This window comes from Triticum urartu, chromosome 1 (assembly GCF_003073215.2).
Source record: "Triticum urartu cultivar G1812 chromosome 1, Tu2.1, whole genome shotgun sequence".
Classification (NCBI taxonomy): Eukaryota; Viridiplantae; Streptophyta; class Magnoliopsida; order Poales; family Poaceae; genus Triticum; species Triticum urartu.
The window spans coordinates 185,233,616-185,249,942 of NC_053022.1; positions in this window are offsets into that span (position 1 = coordinate 185,233,616).

Genomic DNA, 16,327 nt, shown 5'->3' on the forward strand with positions numbered 1-16,327 from the left:
TCTTCTTCATGGACTCGTTCTTCTTCCTTGCGGGATCTCAGGCAAGATGATCATACCCTCGAAATCACTTCTATCTTTGCTTGCTAGTTGCTCGCTCTTTTGCTATGCCTATGCTGCGATACCTACCACTTGCTTATCATGCCTCCTATATTGTTGAACCAAGCCTCCAACCCACCTTGTCCTAGCAAACCGTTGTTTGGCTATGTTACCGCTTTGCTTAGCCCCTCTTATAGCGTTGCTAGTTGCAGGTGAAGATTGAAGTTTGTTCCTTGTTGGAACATGGAGATGTTGTTCCTTGTTGGAACATGTTTACATGTTGGGATATCACAATATATCTTATTTAATTAATGCATCTATATACTTGGTAAAGGGTGGAAGGCTCGGCCTTATGCCTGGTGTTTTGTTCCACTCTTGCCGCCCTAGTTTCCGTCATATCGGTGTTATGTTCCCGGATTTTGCGTTCCTTACGCGGTTGGGCTATTATGGGAACCCCTTGACAGTTCGCCTTGAGTAAAACTTCTCCAGCAATGCCCAACATTGGTTTTACCATTTGCCACCTAGCCTTTTCTTTTCCCTTGGGAGTCACGCTCCTGAGGGTCATCATTATTTTACCCCCCGGGCCAGTGCTCCTCTGAGTGTTGGTCCAACTTGTCAGCCGCCGGTGGCCACCAGGGGCAACTCTGGGCTGGCCTACCGGAAGTTTAGACAATCCGGTGTGCCCTGAGAAAGAGATATGTGCAGCTCCTATCGGGATTTGTCAGCACATTCGGGCGGTGTTGCTGGTTTAGTTTTACCTTGTCGAAATGTCTTGTAGAACCGGGATACCGAGTCTGATCGGAATGTCTCGGGAGGAGGTCTATTCCTTCGTTGACCGTGAGAGCTTGTCATGGGCTAAGTTGGGACACCCCTGCAGGGATTTGAACTTTCGAAAGCCGTGCTTGCAATTATGGGTAGATGGGAATTTGTTAACGTCCGGTTGTAGAAAACCTGAAGTTGACCTTAATTAAAATGCATCAACCGCGTGTGTAACCGTGATGGTCTCTTTCCGGCGGAGTCCGGGAAGTGAACACGGTGTTGGAGTTATGTTTGACGTAGGTTGTTCTAGGATCACTTCTTGATCATAGTTTCACGATCGTGATTTGCCTTCTCTTCTCGCTCTCTTTTGCATACATGTTAGCCACCATATATGCTAGTCGCTTGCTGCAGCTCCACCTCATACCTTTTACCCTACCTATAAGCTTAAATAGTCTTGATCGCGAGAGTGTGAGATTGCTGAGTCCCCGTGGCTCACAGATACTTCCAAAACCAGCTTGCAGGTGCCGATGAGTCCGTGCAGATGATGCAACCAAGCTCAAGGAGGAGCTCTTTGAAGATCTTGTCCTTTGTGTTGTTTTCGTTCTAGTTGATCAGTAGTGGAGCCCAGTTGGGGTCGATCGGGGACCGTGTCGCATTTGGGGTTCTTCTTTTATTTTGGTTCCGTAGTCGGACCTTGATTGTATCTGGATGATGTAATGCTTTATTCATGTAATTGTGTGAAGTGGCGATTGTAAGCCAACTATGTATCTCTTTCCCTTATGTATTACATGGGTTGTGTGAAGATTACCTCACTTGCGACATTGCTTTCAATGCGGTTATGCCTCTAAGTCATGCTTCGACATGTGGGAGATATAGCCGCATCGAGGGCGTTACAGTTCTTGTGGAAAGCGCTCCTTGCGAAGGTGTATCCACAAAAGATCGCCAATGTTGAATACCATAGGGTGCTTGTTGATGTTGAGCTTGGTCACAGGTCTTTATACTTGGCGCTCGATGGTATGCCTTGTATCTTCATGCACCTTCTTGAGATGATTCACACGTGCACTTGCGTCCAAATTGATGCGCTCTTGGAGTGGTAGAGGAAGAATGTCCAATGGTGACAATGGGTTGAATCCGTAGACGACCTCGAAGGGGGACTTGCCGGTCGTTGAGTGTTTTGCTCGGTTGTAGGCGAACTCGGCGATAGGTAGACACTCCTCCCACTCCTTAATGTTCTTCTTGATGAGTACTCGAAGTAGAGTAGAGAGTGTGCGGTTTGCCACGTCCGTTTGGCCGTCGGTTTGCGGATGATACGCCGTGGAGAAGAGTAGTTTGATTCCGAGCTTGGCGCATAGGGTCTTCCAAAAGTTGGTTAGGAACTTGACGTCACGGTCCGAGACAATCGTCTTTGGCAGTCCATGTAGACGCAATATTTCCCTACAAAAGAGATTGGCAACATGTGAAGCATCATCTATATTGTTGCATGGTATGAAGTGTACCATCTTAGAGAATCGGTCCACAACGACAAATACCGAATCTTTTCCATTTATAGTCCTAGGCAATCCAAGTTCCATGCTAATGTCTTCCCATTGTAGATATGGAATTGGGAGAGGCATGTAAAGGCCATGGGATTGAGCTTTTGACTTAGCTTTGCGACATGTAGAGCATCAGTTGGTGACGCGGTTGACGTCGCGAAACATCTTAAGCCAATAGTAGTTCTTGGAGAGCGTAGCGAAAGTCTTGTCGGATCCAAAATGTCCCATTAAGCCTCCTCCATGAGATTCCTGCAAAAGCAACAAACGAATAGAAGACTCGGGGATGCAAAGATTGTTAGCTCTCATAAGACATCCATCTTTGATGTAATAGCGTTCCCAAGATGTATGCGTCAAACATTTGGCATAAGGAGTAGCAAAAGTAGGATCATGTTCATACAAGTCTTTTATATGCTCAAAGCCAATGACATCTAATTCAAGTTGAGTAACAAGCATGCATATGAAGGAAAGGGCATCCACCACAATATTTTCCTTACCTTTAATGTACTTGATGAAATAAGGAAAAGACTCAATAAATCCACTACATTTAGCTTGACCCTTGTTCAACTTGGTTTGGCCCTTAAGATACTTGAGCGTTTCATGATCGGTATGAATGATAAATTCATGAGGGCGAAGTTATTTTTCCCATTCATGCAAAACGCGCACTAAAGCATAGAGCTCTTTGTCATAGATGGGTTAATTGAGTTGCGCTCCAGAAAGTTTCTCACTAAAGTAAGCTATGGGGCGCTTCTCTTGCGTTAACACACCTCCTATGCCATTACCACTAGCATTGCACTGAATCTCAAAGGGCTTGTCAAAGTTGGGTAATGCAAGCATGGGAGCATGAGTAAGCAAATTCTAAAGCTCATTGCAAGCGGTATCTTGGGATGGTCCCCAAACAAAAGGCGCATTTTTCTTGCTCAAAGCATGCAAAGGTGAAGCAATGGTGCTAAAGTATTTCACAAAGCGACGATAGAAACCCTCAAGGCCAAGAAAGCTACGCACTTGTTGAAAGTTGGTTGGTTGGGGCCAAGTCTTAATAGCATGTATCTTGGACTCATCTACATGAACACCCTTAGAAGATACAACAAAACCCAAGAAAACGAGCTTATCAACGATGAAAAGGCACTTTTCCATGTTAGCAAAGAGATGCTCGTTTCGAAGAGTTTGCAAAACAGTTCGAACATGGGTGACATGATCTTGAAGAGATTTGTTATAAACAAGTATATCATCGAAGTAAACCACAACAAACACACCAATGTAAGGGCGAAAGGCATGATTCATAAGACGCATAAAAGTACCTTGTGCTTCCGATAGACCCATAGGCATGACTAACCACTCATACAACCCAAACTTGGTTTTGTAAGCGGTTTTCCATTCATCACCCTCTTGTATGCGGATTTGATAGTAACCACTTTTAAGATCAATCTTGGAAAATATAGTGGCACCACTAAGTTCATCAAGCATATCATCGAGGCATGAATGGGATACCTATAGCGAACGGTGATAGCGTTGATAGGTCTACAATCGGAGCACATGCGAAAGCTACCGTCTCGTTTTGGCACAAGAATGACCGGGACGGCACAAGGGCTCAAACTTTCACGCACATGTCCATGGTCTATGAGATTCTTTACTTGCCTTTGTATTTCTTTGGTTTCTTCGGGGTTGACGCGGTAGGGAGCTTTGTTCGGAAGAGGTGCTCCGGGTATGAGGTCGATGCGGTGCTCGATGCCTCGTAGTGGTGGTAGTCCCAGAGGTAGCTCGTCGGGGAAAACATCTTGAAATTCCTGCAAAAGAGAGGACAACACTAAAGGTAGAGCGTGAGAGGTGTTAGCTTGTGTTCCATTGTCCTTGCACAAAAGGACATAGTGTAGGACACTAGATGGGTTCTCACACACTCCTCTTATCTCACTTTTGGTGGCAAATAGAACTAGGTTCTTCTTGTCGCTCATCATGGAGGCACTCGATTTGGGCTTGTGGCGCTCACTCTCTTTTTGGTGGCTCGCTCTCTCACTATTCTATCCACGATGGGTTGCTTGCTTATCGGCGATCACTTGGATTGGATACATGGGGAAAAGTACGTACTCCTTTCCATTCATCTTGAATATGTAGTGGTTCGTTCGGCCGTTGTGGATGACACATCTATCAAATTGCCATGGGTGTCCAAGAAGAAGGTGGCAAACGGTCATTGGAACGACGTCACACTCCAAAGTGTCTTCATAGGCGCCAATTTTGAAGGAGACTTGTACTCGATGCTCGACTTGGATAGTGTCGGAGTCGCTAAGCCATTGAACTTTGTAAGGATGTGGGTGCTTCATCTTGGGCAATTGGAGCTTGGAGCAAAGTTCTTCACTTGCAAGATTATGACAACTCCCTCCATCGATGATGACCTTGACGGATCTTCCATTGATGCCGACCTTGGTATGAAAGATATGGCATCTCTGGTCTTCTTCTTGGTGATGTTGGAGAGTCAAGACCTTGGGGACAACAAGAGCGGGACTTCAATCTTTATTGCAAAAGACTTGTTCTTCTTCATCGTTCACTTGCTGGTGCATGGCGACTTTCTCGAGGGCGTCCATTTCTCCTTCACTCATTGAGTCAGAAGTGCCATCGTCGTTGAGGAACATGGTCCTCTTGTTGGTGCACTCATAGGGCTTGTGGCCTCGGCCTCCGCATGTGAAGAATTTGAAGGAACTTGTCTTGACGGTCTCATCGGTGGGGGTTCATGATGATGAAGCTCTCGGCTTGAAGTTGCTTGTAGTAGGAGGATGACTTGGAGTTGACGAAGCTTTCTTCTAACTCGACTTGTCGACGTTGCTTGTAGAAGGCTTGGTAGACGGTGTTGGAGTCGTTGAAGCTTGGGTGTTGGAGAAGTCGTATGACTTGGATGAGAATTTGGCATACTTGTAATCGTCTTGCACTTGGCGTTCCGCTTTGGTAGCTTGGTGCACTAGCTCGATGAGATCCGAGTATGGTTGGAAGTCGGCGATCTTCTTGATAGGATGGTTGAGTCCATTCAAGAACGTGGCATTGTTTGCTCATCATCTTCCGTGACATTGGCTCTTATCATGGGAATCTCCATCTCCATGTAGTACTCTTCAATGCTCTTGGTTCCTTGCTTGAGTAGTTGAAGCTTCTTGAAGAGGTCGCGGTTGTAGTAGGTAGGCACGAAGCTTGCTCTCATGACATCCTTCATTTGCGCCCAAGTGGTGATGGGTGGTTCACCTCTTGCCTCTCGGCGCTTGATAACTTGTTCCCACCAAATGAGGACATAGTCTTGGAACTCATGGGATGCCATCGCGATCTTCTTCTCTTCTTCATAGTTGTGCAAACGGAAGATTTTGTCGACCTTCAATGCCCATGAAAGGTACTCTTCGGGATCTTTCCTTCCGTTGAACTTGGGCATTGTGAATTTTAGCTTGCCGTAAAGTTGCTCTTCATTGTGTTGGGGTTGGGGATGATGACGTCCATGTTGTTGATGATTGTCAAACTCGTGTTGCTCTTGGTGAGGAGGGTTGTCAACCTCGTGTTGCTCTTGTCGTGGAGGATTTCCATTGTCTTCATGCTCTTGGTGAACTTGATGTTCTTGGCCAGCTTGTGGAGGAGCTTGTCGAGCTCGAGGAGGAACTTGAGGAACTTGACGATGCACGCGAGCTTGAAATCTTCGTTCGCGAGCTTTTTCGCGAAGTGCTTCTTCATGTTCACGAGCTTGTCGGCCTCGGTTGGCTACGGCTCTATTAGAATCTTGGAGGGCTTGTTGTGCCTCAAGTGCTTGAGCATCTCGCAATTGTTGTTCTTGACGTTGTGCCTCGGCATCTTGTGCTTCTTGGTGTAGACGTGCTCGCTCTTCCGCTTCATGTTGGCATTGTCGTTGCCTTTCTCGTGCTAGCACAAAAGCCTCTTGGGTTTGACATTATCGGTGCTCTTGAGAGTTGGTGTCGCGTAGAGGATTGAGGCTTGCTTGACAATCGTTGCATGTGGCACGTCGAAGAGTGTTTGATGTCGGTGTACTTGAGCCGGAGAGGGTGAAGTCGGAGTGTCGACTTGAGCGGCTCCATCTTGATGAGGACGAAGTGGAAGAAGAGCGGTTGAGCAACAAAGCATGAATCTCGTCCATTCTTGCACCGTTCTCTTGCTTGTGATCGTCGAGCTTGTGGTCGAAGTAGTCCCTTGTACGTTGCTCGGAGAGTCGCAAGTCGGTGGCGAGGTTGTCGATGCGTTCACTCATTGCTTGTTGCTCTTGACGCAAAGCACGTTGTGCACCAAAGAGGTGGCTCTTGGTGACGTAGGAGTTCATGTCATCGCCGTGCTCAATGAAGAGTGGTTTGGTAGAAGTAGTTGGCTTATCCATCATTCCAAGAGAAAAATGTGAGTGGTAGAAAGAGAAGAACAAATACCAAATGTACCTTGACCGAAGTTGAAAGTGGATCAATGATCTCTCCAATGTGGACAAGGAAATAGCACAATTGGTACCAATTCTTGTCGGTTTCTCACACCTACACAAGTAAAAGATTATGGTAGAGCCTGGTTAGGATGGTGGCATAAAATTTAATGCAATTGTAAGTGAGCTTCAATAATGCTGGAAAAGATTTGCAAGTTCGCAATGCAACAAGTAGACCAAGCAATATAAGGTACACGGAAACACACACTCAAAAAGATAAGTGGGGTTGTGAAACCAAGGATGAGCCGAAATGTGGAATCCATAAAAATGCTCTTGTTGCACAACACTAGAGAGATGCTAGCACGATTGCACAACAGGCGGATACAAAGACTCGTGCACAACCTACTAAGCAAAAATGCGACGACTTCTATCCCAAGTATGCTCTATGCAAGGTGTTTCGATGATATGATCCAAGATGATCTAGTACGACAATCTTAATGTTGTATGATGCTATGGTTCTTGCTTAAAACCTTTTTGCTTATCTTTCCCTTTTGCTTAAAAGCTTGTTTGGCTCTTTGTTGTTTGAGCTCCTTTCTCATGCAATGCTTGATGAACCAAGATAGCAATTGTGTATGCGATGACAACTTTGTGACACAAGAGATGATACCAATATATGCACCAATGATGTATGTATGCTATTGGAAGTATGATCACTAATGTGCACAAGTCTCGTTGCCGGCAATACTCAAAAGATAGTCTTGATGGGTAAGCGACGCAAAGGAGTAAGGCTATGATGGCTATCAATGTAATGGCAATAATGATATGTCCGATACCAAGACGAGGTTACCATTCACGCTTACGGTATGGTGTGAAAATGGTGGCACGAATACCAAGATGTAGTCGATGTGGTCGTTGTTGATGACGCATCCGTGGCGAAGATGAGAGGCGGTGATGTTGATGTCGAACCGTACCTAGATAGCCGAAACACAAAAGGACATGGAACCGCAACTCAAATTCTCAAAGCTCGAAGTGGCAGCACGTGTCGGAGTGCGAAACGGGTAAGCAATGGCGGTGGTATGCGGAAGTGGTGATGGTGTATAGGTGGTGGGAGTGCGTATGCGGAAATGTGGGGCGGTGGTGGTGAGCAAAACTGAAGAAAATTCAGTTTCGTCAGGGAACTCCGGACGTCCGGTGGTGAGCGGTCGTCCGGTAGTTGGACGTCCAGTGGCGACCGGACGTCCGGTGCCTGGGTGATTCGCAGGCACGGGATGAACTGGCGGTGTTCGTGATGGAGAGGTCGAAATTCTTCGAATTCGGGCGGATTTGTGGATGGAAAATATGGGGAAAGGGGGAAAAGCTAGACCCACTCAAAACAAAGCAAATCCATGGATTAAATCCAACAAAATTTCTACACACCAACAAATCACAAAAAAAATTGGGGCTATTTTTGTGGGGAATTTTCGAATTAGAGACAAAATCAACAAAAACTAGGCTAGCAACACAACGGGGAGACTCCGAAATCATGATCAACATGGCTCTAGATACCAAGATGATGTAGGGTAGAACCCTAATCGGACGATCTTTCACGAAAGGAGCGGATCCAGCAAAGAACACGAAGAACACGAGGAGGGAGACGAGGGAAAACACGGGGAAAGCACGAGAGAAAACACGGGGAAAGCACGAGAGAAAACACTAAACCAACAAGAAATAGTCACACATGTGCTAGATCCTCGAGTACATAAGAGATCACACGATCCACGGACAACTAAGGATGATACAAAGGTAGCCGGTCTTCTCCATTAGGAGGTCTTGAATCCACGAGGGGATCTTCCCTAAGAGGGGTCTCGAATCCAAAGGGATCTTCTCCGAAGAGGGGCCGCGGTCTCTCTCGTGGAGTAGATCCGATGTGGATGAGCAATGATCTATCTCTAAATATGCGCTAAACCAATGCTAACCCTAGCTAGGATGAATAGGAGGTCTATTTATAGTCTTAGTGCAAATGGGGACGAAGTTAGGGGGAACATGGACCTTGGGCCCGAATCCTGTTCACCGACAGGTACCGGACGTTCGCTGGGGACCGGTCGTCCGGTGGCTCATGGGCGGCCGGACGTCCAGTAAGCGCCGATCGTCCGCTCGTTCTGGCTCGGATGCTAGTGTAGGGGATTTCTGGAAGTGTGCGGTCGTCCGTTCGCCGGACGTCCGGTGGCGTCGGACGTCCGCTCGCTTGGCTCGGGTGCAGGGGCACCGGTTGTCCGGTCTGGGCCGGACGTCCGCTCGCTGGGGTTCGATTGGAGCTTCAGGCTCCGGACGTCCGGTCCTGACCGGTCGTCCGGTGGCTGGGACTTCTCCCATAGCTCCTATTCTTCTCCGTTCTCATGTCCATCTTCCTCTTCTGATTCTCCTTGCTCCTTAGCTTCTTCATGGCTAACTCCTTGATACCTGAGTATGCACAATGTCTCTGTTTGAGGTAGTAGCCATGTCTCATGTGCATCAATGTGAACTTGTGAGAGGAGAGATGTCACCTCGGTTTCGAGAGCTCTTGCACGTGCTCGTGTCATGGGTCCGGTAGGCACTTGGTGAGACGATGGTAGGTCCATGGGGATGACCTTGGGATGCTCCGCATCACATTCATACCTGTCAGCATCTTCTACAGCCATGTATTGCGTCTCATGATCAGAATAATCTCCACCGTGTTCTTCATGTGTAATAAGTGCCAAAGTATCCTCATCATAGTCACTAGCGGACTCATACCTACCATCTTCAGTAGAAATCATCACACACTGAGATTTGCATTCTCTCGCAAAATGTCCTCTTCCCTTACAACGATGACAAATAATATCACTTGTGTTTCCTGTTGATGCCAAGGAAGAAGAGCTCTGCGCAGGCCCGACAGATAGTGGTGGTTGTGCCTGCTTTCTTGTATCACGGCTGGAGGTGGGACCTGATGGAGGTGCCGGTGGAGTGGAAGTAGAGGATGCACGTGGTGTCCACGATGAAGGTCGACATGCAGAAAAGTTAGTTCGCGCCAATGTCTGTCGATCCTGCACTTCACGTTCAGCTTTAGAAGCAAGATGGAATAAACGAGTGATATTATTACACTCCTTATACTCTAGAATGGTCTGAATTTCTCTATTTAATCCACCCATAAAACATGCAAGCATAGCTTCATTCTCCTCAACAATACCACATCTAATCATGCCAGTTTGTAATTCCTGATAATATTCTTCTACAGAATTTCTTCCTTGTCTTAAATGTTGCAATTTTTGAAGTAATTCACATTGATAATATGCTGGAACCCAACGAGTACGCATAGCAGTTTTCAAAGCAGCCCAAGTAGCTGGAATAGGGTATAATCTACAATGTTCAGACCACCAAACACATGCAAAGCTAGTGAAAGCACAAACAGCAGCAGGAACACGTCTCTCCTCAGGATATTGTAAAACATGTAAATCGTTGTTCAGTTTCTAACTCCCAAGTAAGATATATATCAGGAACATATCTACCCTCAAATGGTAGAATATTCAATTTTAGTTTAGGAAGATGGTCATGATCTCGTACCTCAGGTCATGGTGTAGCCCTACCATTGCGATGATATGCATGAGGTCGACCTGGTGGTGGTGGTGCTGGTGGTTGCACATAGTTCTTATTTTGATCAACCTCATCCTCATAATGGTCCTCCACCTCTGCAGTAGCAGCAGGAGCTACAGAAGCATCAATAGCGGCACCAGAATTTTGCCCAGGGTCCCACTTGATTTGGAAGGCGACGTTGTTGTTGTTGTTGTTGTTGTTGTAGAGGTGCGACAGGTGCAGCCGGCGGTGGTGGTGGAAAACACGAAAGCAATTCAGTAAACTTGTTATCGAGCTTTGTTTCGAACGTCTTCTCCATGCCATCTATCTTCTCCATGGCCTCTTCAAATCTGTTTAGTACCTCTTGCACCTGTCCACTCATCATTTGCTGAAACTTATCATGAAGCTCCTTGTTCGTCAAATTCTCCTAGTCAATCTCGTCGGCTTGTGATCCTGCCATGGTTAGCAGCAATAGAAACACACAAGAATATGATCCTACAAACTACTAACAAGTGGTGGTGGTGGGTATCAAAATTCCGTCAAGCAAATCTCAAATTCTTACGAGTTCTTACCCAGCAGCAGGCGGTGATCGGCAACCGATGTAGTCAAAACTCTCAAAGCTTGGATAGAGCGATTACCATGGAGAGTCAAACGCATGATGTAGATTTATGTGGAGCTAGGAAGGCTTATAATATGGTAGGAAAAAGATTAGCAATAATCAATTCAGAGATGCAAAGTTGAATAAACGCTCTACGACGGTACTGTGCTGGTCCTAGGCTAGACCGTGCTAGGGACACGAGCCTAGAACACTAACAAAATCACGGTGCTGCACGTAAACAAGGGAGGAGCACACTCTGAAAGAATTCTCTTTTTCACTTTTTTCCTCTCTTTTTTCCCCGCAACAATTTTTTTTGAAAAAGTCTACAAATGGTCTAAAAACCGCCTAGCCAGAATTTTCCAGACTTAGTTTTTTTTTAGTTTGGAACTATCTTTCTACTGCGGGTAGAACGGAAGTTGGGGAGTCCGACTTTGTCACAACTTGAAGTATCGCGTGATCTGGAACTCAAAAATAAAGGAATAAATACTGGACTCGGACTGGTGGCGCAGATGAATCTGGTGGAACTCGGACTGGTTATGATGGTATATGATGGGCGGTGGAGCACGGACTGGTGGCGAATCTGTGGTGGAGGTGGACTCGGATTGGCGTGATGGCGGTGGATATGTGGTAAAGGCAGTGGTGATGATGATGGTGGTATATGACAGCGGTGCTGACGATGGTGGCATATGACAGCGTTGATGACGATGGTGGTATATGGCAGCGGTGATGACGATGGTGGTATATGGCAGCGGTGATGACGATGTTGGTATATGGTAGCGGTGATGACAATGGTGCGGCGCCGGCGGCGGCGTGACAACTTGCGAACATAACTCAAAACTCTAAAGGACTAGACACTAAGACCAGCAACTAGACATGACGATGCAACCGCAAATTCAACAATGCAAAACCCTAAAAATATTATGCAAAGGCTCAGATTGGTTCGGATATGATGAACTAACCCTATTTTTTTGGCTTTTTCGTGGACTGTAGGTATGAAGAACACACTCGATCTAAATTATGAAAAACTGTAAAATCTCACTAGGCAACTTGGAAATCTGATACCACTTGATAGAGCCAAAGGTGTCCCGTCTTTCGATGAGATGATGGATATCGCTTTGGTGGAAGTCGACTTTGACGATCCGACTACGAACGTGCGAGGACGTCATGCCTTAGCAATCGCTAAACCAACTCCGACAGGTTATTGACCACGCCGGAGCACGATCAACCTGACCTCGAAGGTCTATTTCTTGCAAACAAACGAAGAACGAGCAAGAAACTAAGATTGCAATCTGGATATTGCAAATGTAAGATGAAATCTTTATTGATCAAGGTGGGGTTCTGTGACGTCTTGGTCCGGTCGTTGAACACAAACGAAGTATGCGAAGTTGCAGCTATGGCGAACTTTTAATCTAAACAAAACCCAAAGTCTAAACGATGCCCTAAGGGTTGTATATATGGAGGAAGAGGGGGGGGTTTCATGGCCCTTGGAGGAGGGGTCTGAAACCAACACTAACTCTTGTTTCCCCACACATACGGACTCTAAAAACAGCCTATACTTGAGTATTTTGAAATTACATGGGCCTGGCCCAATAATAAGGTGAAGCAGCACCTAGAATAGCCGCTGGATGAAATTTATGAAGTGTCCTCTTGTATATTTTGTCCAACGCTTCATGCACTCCTTATGGTGGCTTCAAAGTCCTGAAATCATCACTTGCAACTCTGTTCTTGTTCCCCTTGCGCATGCCATCATCTCCATGCTTGTCCTTGCTCCAGTGTTCATCCCTCCTATCCATGCCAGGCCCTTCATTTGTAAGCAAAACAAATGTATCCAATTTAGGCAGCATCATGTTCTCATGAACATTAGAATCATTACCGAGAAACGAAAGTACCTGATAATTTAATTGGCTTGCGCGAGCTCTAGTAATTGGTCCAGTATATGTAGCAATAGGGGCTGTGGGTGTGACAGTGGTATTGATGTCCTCATCACTAGGGATTGAGCCCTAACAAAATTAACTTGATTACATGATGAATCTCGTCCAACGCATCACCATCCAGCAAGCCTACGAAGGAATTACTCACTCCCGGCGGTGAGCATGAGGAAATTGGTGGAGAATGGTTGATGATGACGAAGACGGAATATCCCCTATCTGGAGCCCTGAACAGATTCCAGATCTGGCCTCCCGATGAAGAACAGAAGGTGGCGGCGGCTCCATATCATAAAATGCGATGAAACTTCCTCCCTTAATTTTTTTCTCGAGAAATAGGAATTTATAGTATCCAGATTAGGGTCAGCAGAGCCATGTGAGCCCCACCACCCACCAGGGCGTGCCTAGGGGGCACGAGGGCGCTGGTGCTTTGTGGGCACAGGGTGGCCCCCCTCCAGTGGGTCTTGGATCCAATATTTTTTATTTATCCCATAAAAAATCTCCAAAAAGTTCCATCCAATTCCAAGAACTTTTATTTCTACACACAAACAACACCATGGTAGTTCTGCTGAAAATAGCGTCAGTCCGGGTTAGTTTCATTCAAATCATGTAAATTAGGGTCCAAAGCAAGAGCAAGAGTGTTTGTAAAATAGATACGACAAAGACATATCAACTCCCCCAAGCTTAACTCATTGCTTGTCATCAAGCAATTCAGTTGACAAACTGAAAGTGATAAAACTTTTACGAACTCTTTTGTTCTTGTGTTTATATATATGCTTAAATAATACCCAGGTTTTCAAAGATTATAACTGACCATGCAAATGATAACTCTTAGAAATTATATTCACTCATATCAATGACAGAATCAACTAGCGAGCAATAATAAAATATTTCAAATGCCAACACTTTGTCAAAAGAACCATGATATAATTTGACAATGGTATCTCGCTATCCCTTTCTCAGACCGCAATTCATAAATGCAGAGCACCCCAGAGTTCAAGCAGCGACTAAACATTGTAATTCATGGTAGAAAAGATCCAGTCATGATGCAAACAATATTAACTGTACACAATGCACGAGAATGACAATAGTGCTCTCAGGACTGGTGCTTGTTTGAGGAGGTGGTGACTCAAGAATAAAAGTAAAATGACATAAAAGTAAATGGATAGGTCCTTCGCAGAGGAAGAAGGGATCTGTAGAGGTGCCAGAGGTCGAGGCTTATATCAGAGATAAGTATAATTTTGGGAGGTATAGGATTCCTATCAATGTGACGATGATTCCCAAATGGTAAAAGTAAAGTTTACTCCCCCTCCACCAACAAACACAAACCATGACTAGCCGAATGATAGAGGCAAAGGTGTCCCATCTTTTGATGACATGGTGGCTATCATTTTTTGGTGGAGTAGACTTTGACGATCCGACTACGATCGTGCGAGGACGTCGCGCCTTAGCAATCGCTAAACCAACTCCGAGGGGTTATTGACCATGCCGGAGCATGATCAACCTTACCACGAAGGTCTATTTTATGCAAGAAAATGAAGAACAAGCAAGAGACTGAAATTGCAATCTGCACATTGCGAATATTAGAGGAAAGCTTTACTAATGAAGGTCGGGTTCTGTGACGTCTTGGTCTGGTCGTTGAACACAAACGAAGTACATGAAGTTGCAGCTATGACGAACTTTTAATCCAAACAAAACCCAAAGTCTAAACGACGCCCTAAGGGCTGTATATATGGAGGAAGAGGGGGTGGGGAGAATTTCATGGCCCTTGGAGGAGGGGTCTGAAACCAACCCTAACTCTTGTTTCCCCACACATACGGACTCTAAAAATAGCCTATACTTAAGTATTTCGAAATTACATGGGCCTGGCCCAATAATAAGGTGACGCAACACCTAGAATAGCCTTTGGACGAAATTTATGAAGTGGCATCTTGTATATTTCGCCAAGGCTTCATGCACTCCTTGGTGGCTTCAAAGTCCTAAAATCATCACCTGTAACTCCGTTCTTGTTTCCCTTGCGCATGCCATCATCTCCATGCTTGGTCTTGCTCCAGTGTTCATCCCTCTTATCCATGCCAGAACCTTCATTTGTAAGCAAAAAAAATGTATCCAATTTAGGCAGGATCATATTCTCATGAACATTAGAATCATTACCAAGAAACGAAAGTACCTCATAATTTAATTGGTGTGCGCGAGCTCTAGTAATTGGTCCAGTATATGTAGCAGTAGGGGTTGTGGGTGTAACAATGGTATTGATGTCCTCATCATCCTCCCCTTCTTGAAATGAAGTTGACTTCAACGGAAGCTCATCTTCCTCACCTGAATAAGGCTTCAAATCTGCAATGTTAAAAGTGGGACTAACCCCAAAATCTGCATGCAGCTCAAGTTTATATGCATTATCATTTATTTTCTCTAACACCTTAAATGGACCATCAGCGTGTGGCATTAGCTTTGATTTACGCAAACCAGGAAATCTATCCTTACGCAAATGTAACCAAACAAGATCTCCAGGTGCAAAGACAACACGTTTTCTACCCTTATCTCCAACAAGTTTATATTTAGCATTCATACGTTCAATTTTCTCCTTAGTTAGCTCATGCATTTTTAAGATCAATTTAGTACATTGTTTAGCATCAAAATTAACCTTCTCCGAAGATGGAAGAGGCAACAAATCAATAGGTGCATGACGAAGGAAACCATACACAATTTCAAAAGGGCACATCTTAGTAGTAGAATGAAATGAACAATTATAAGCAAATTCAATATGAGGCAAGCATTCTTCCCACATTTTCTTGTTATTCTTCAAAACAGCCCTAAGCATAGTAGACAATGTTCTATTGACTACTTCAGTTTGTCCATCAGTTTGGGGGTGACATGTAGTACTAAAAAGCAGTTTAGTCCTCAACTTAGCCCATAAACATCTCCAAAAGTGGCTAAGAAATTTAGTATCATGATCTGAAACAATTGTATTTGGCACACCATGCAAGCGACTAATTTCATGAAAGAACAAATCAGCAACATTAACACCATCGTCGCTTTTATGACATGGTATAAAGTGTGCCATTTTCGAGAACCTATCAACGACAAAAAATATGCTATCCCTCCCCTTCTTTGTTCGAGGTAAACCTAAAACAAAGTCCATAGATATATCCTCCCAAGGAACATTAGGTACAGACAAAGGCATATATAAACCATGAGGATCGAGTCGTGACTTAGCTTTTTGACATGTAGTGCATCGATCAACAAAATGCTCAACATCATGTCTCATCTTTGGCAAAAAGAAATGTGTAGCAAGTATATCCTCCGTCTTCTTCACGCCAAAGTGTCCCATTAATAATCCTCCATGCGCCTCCAGCAACAACAAAAGACGAACGGAGCTAGCTGGAATGCATAGCTTCTTAGCACGAAACACAAATCCATCGTTAACGATGAACTTGTTCCATGTTCTCCCTTCCTTACAATTTTGTAGTACATCTTTAAATTCATCATTATGCACATATTGATCTTTGATGGTCTCCAAACTAAATATTTT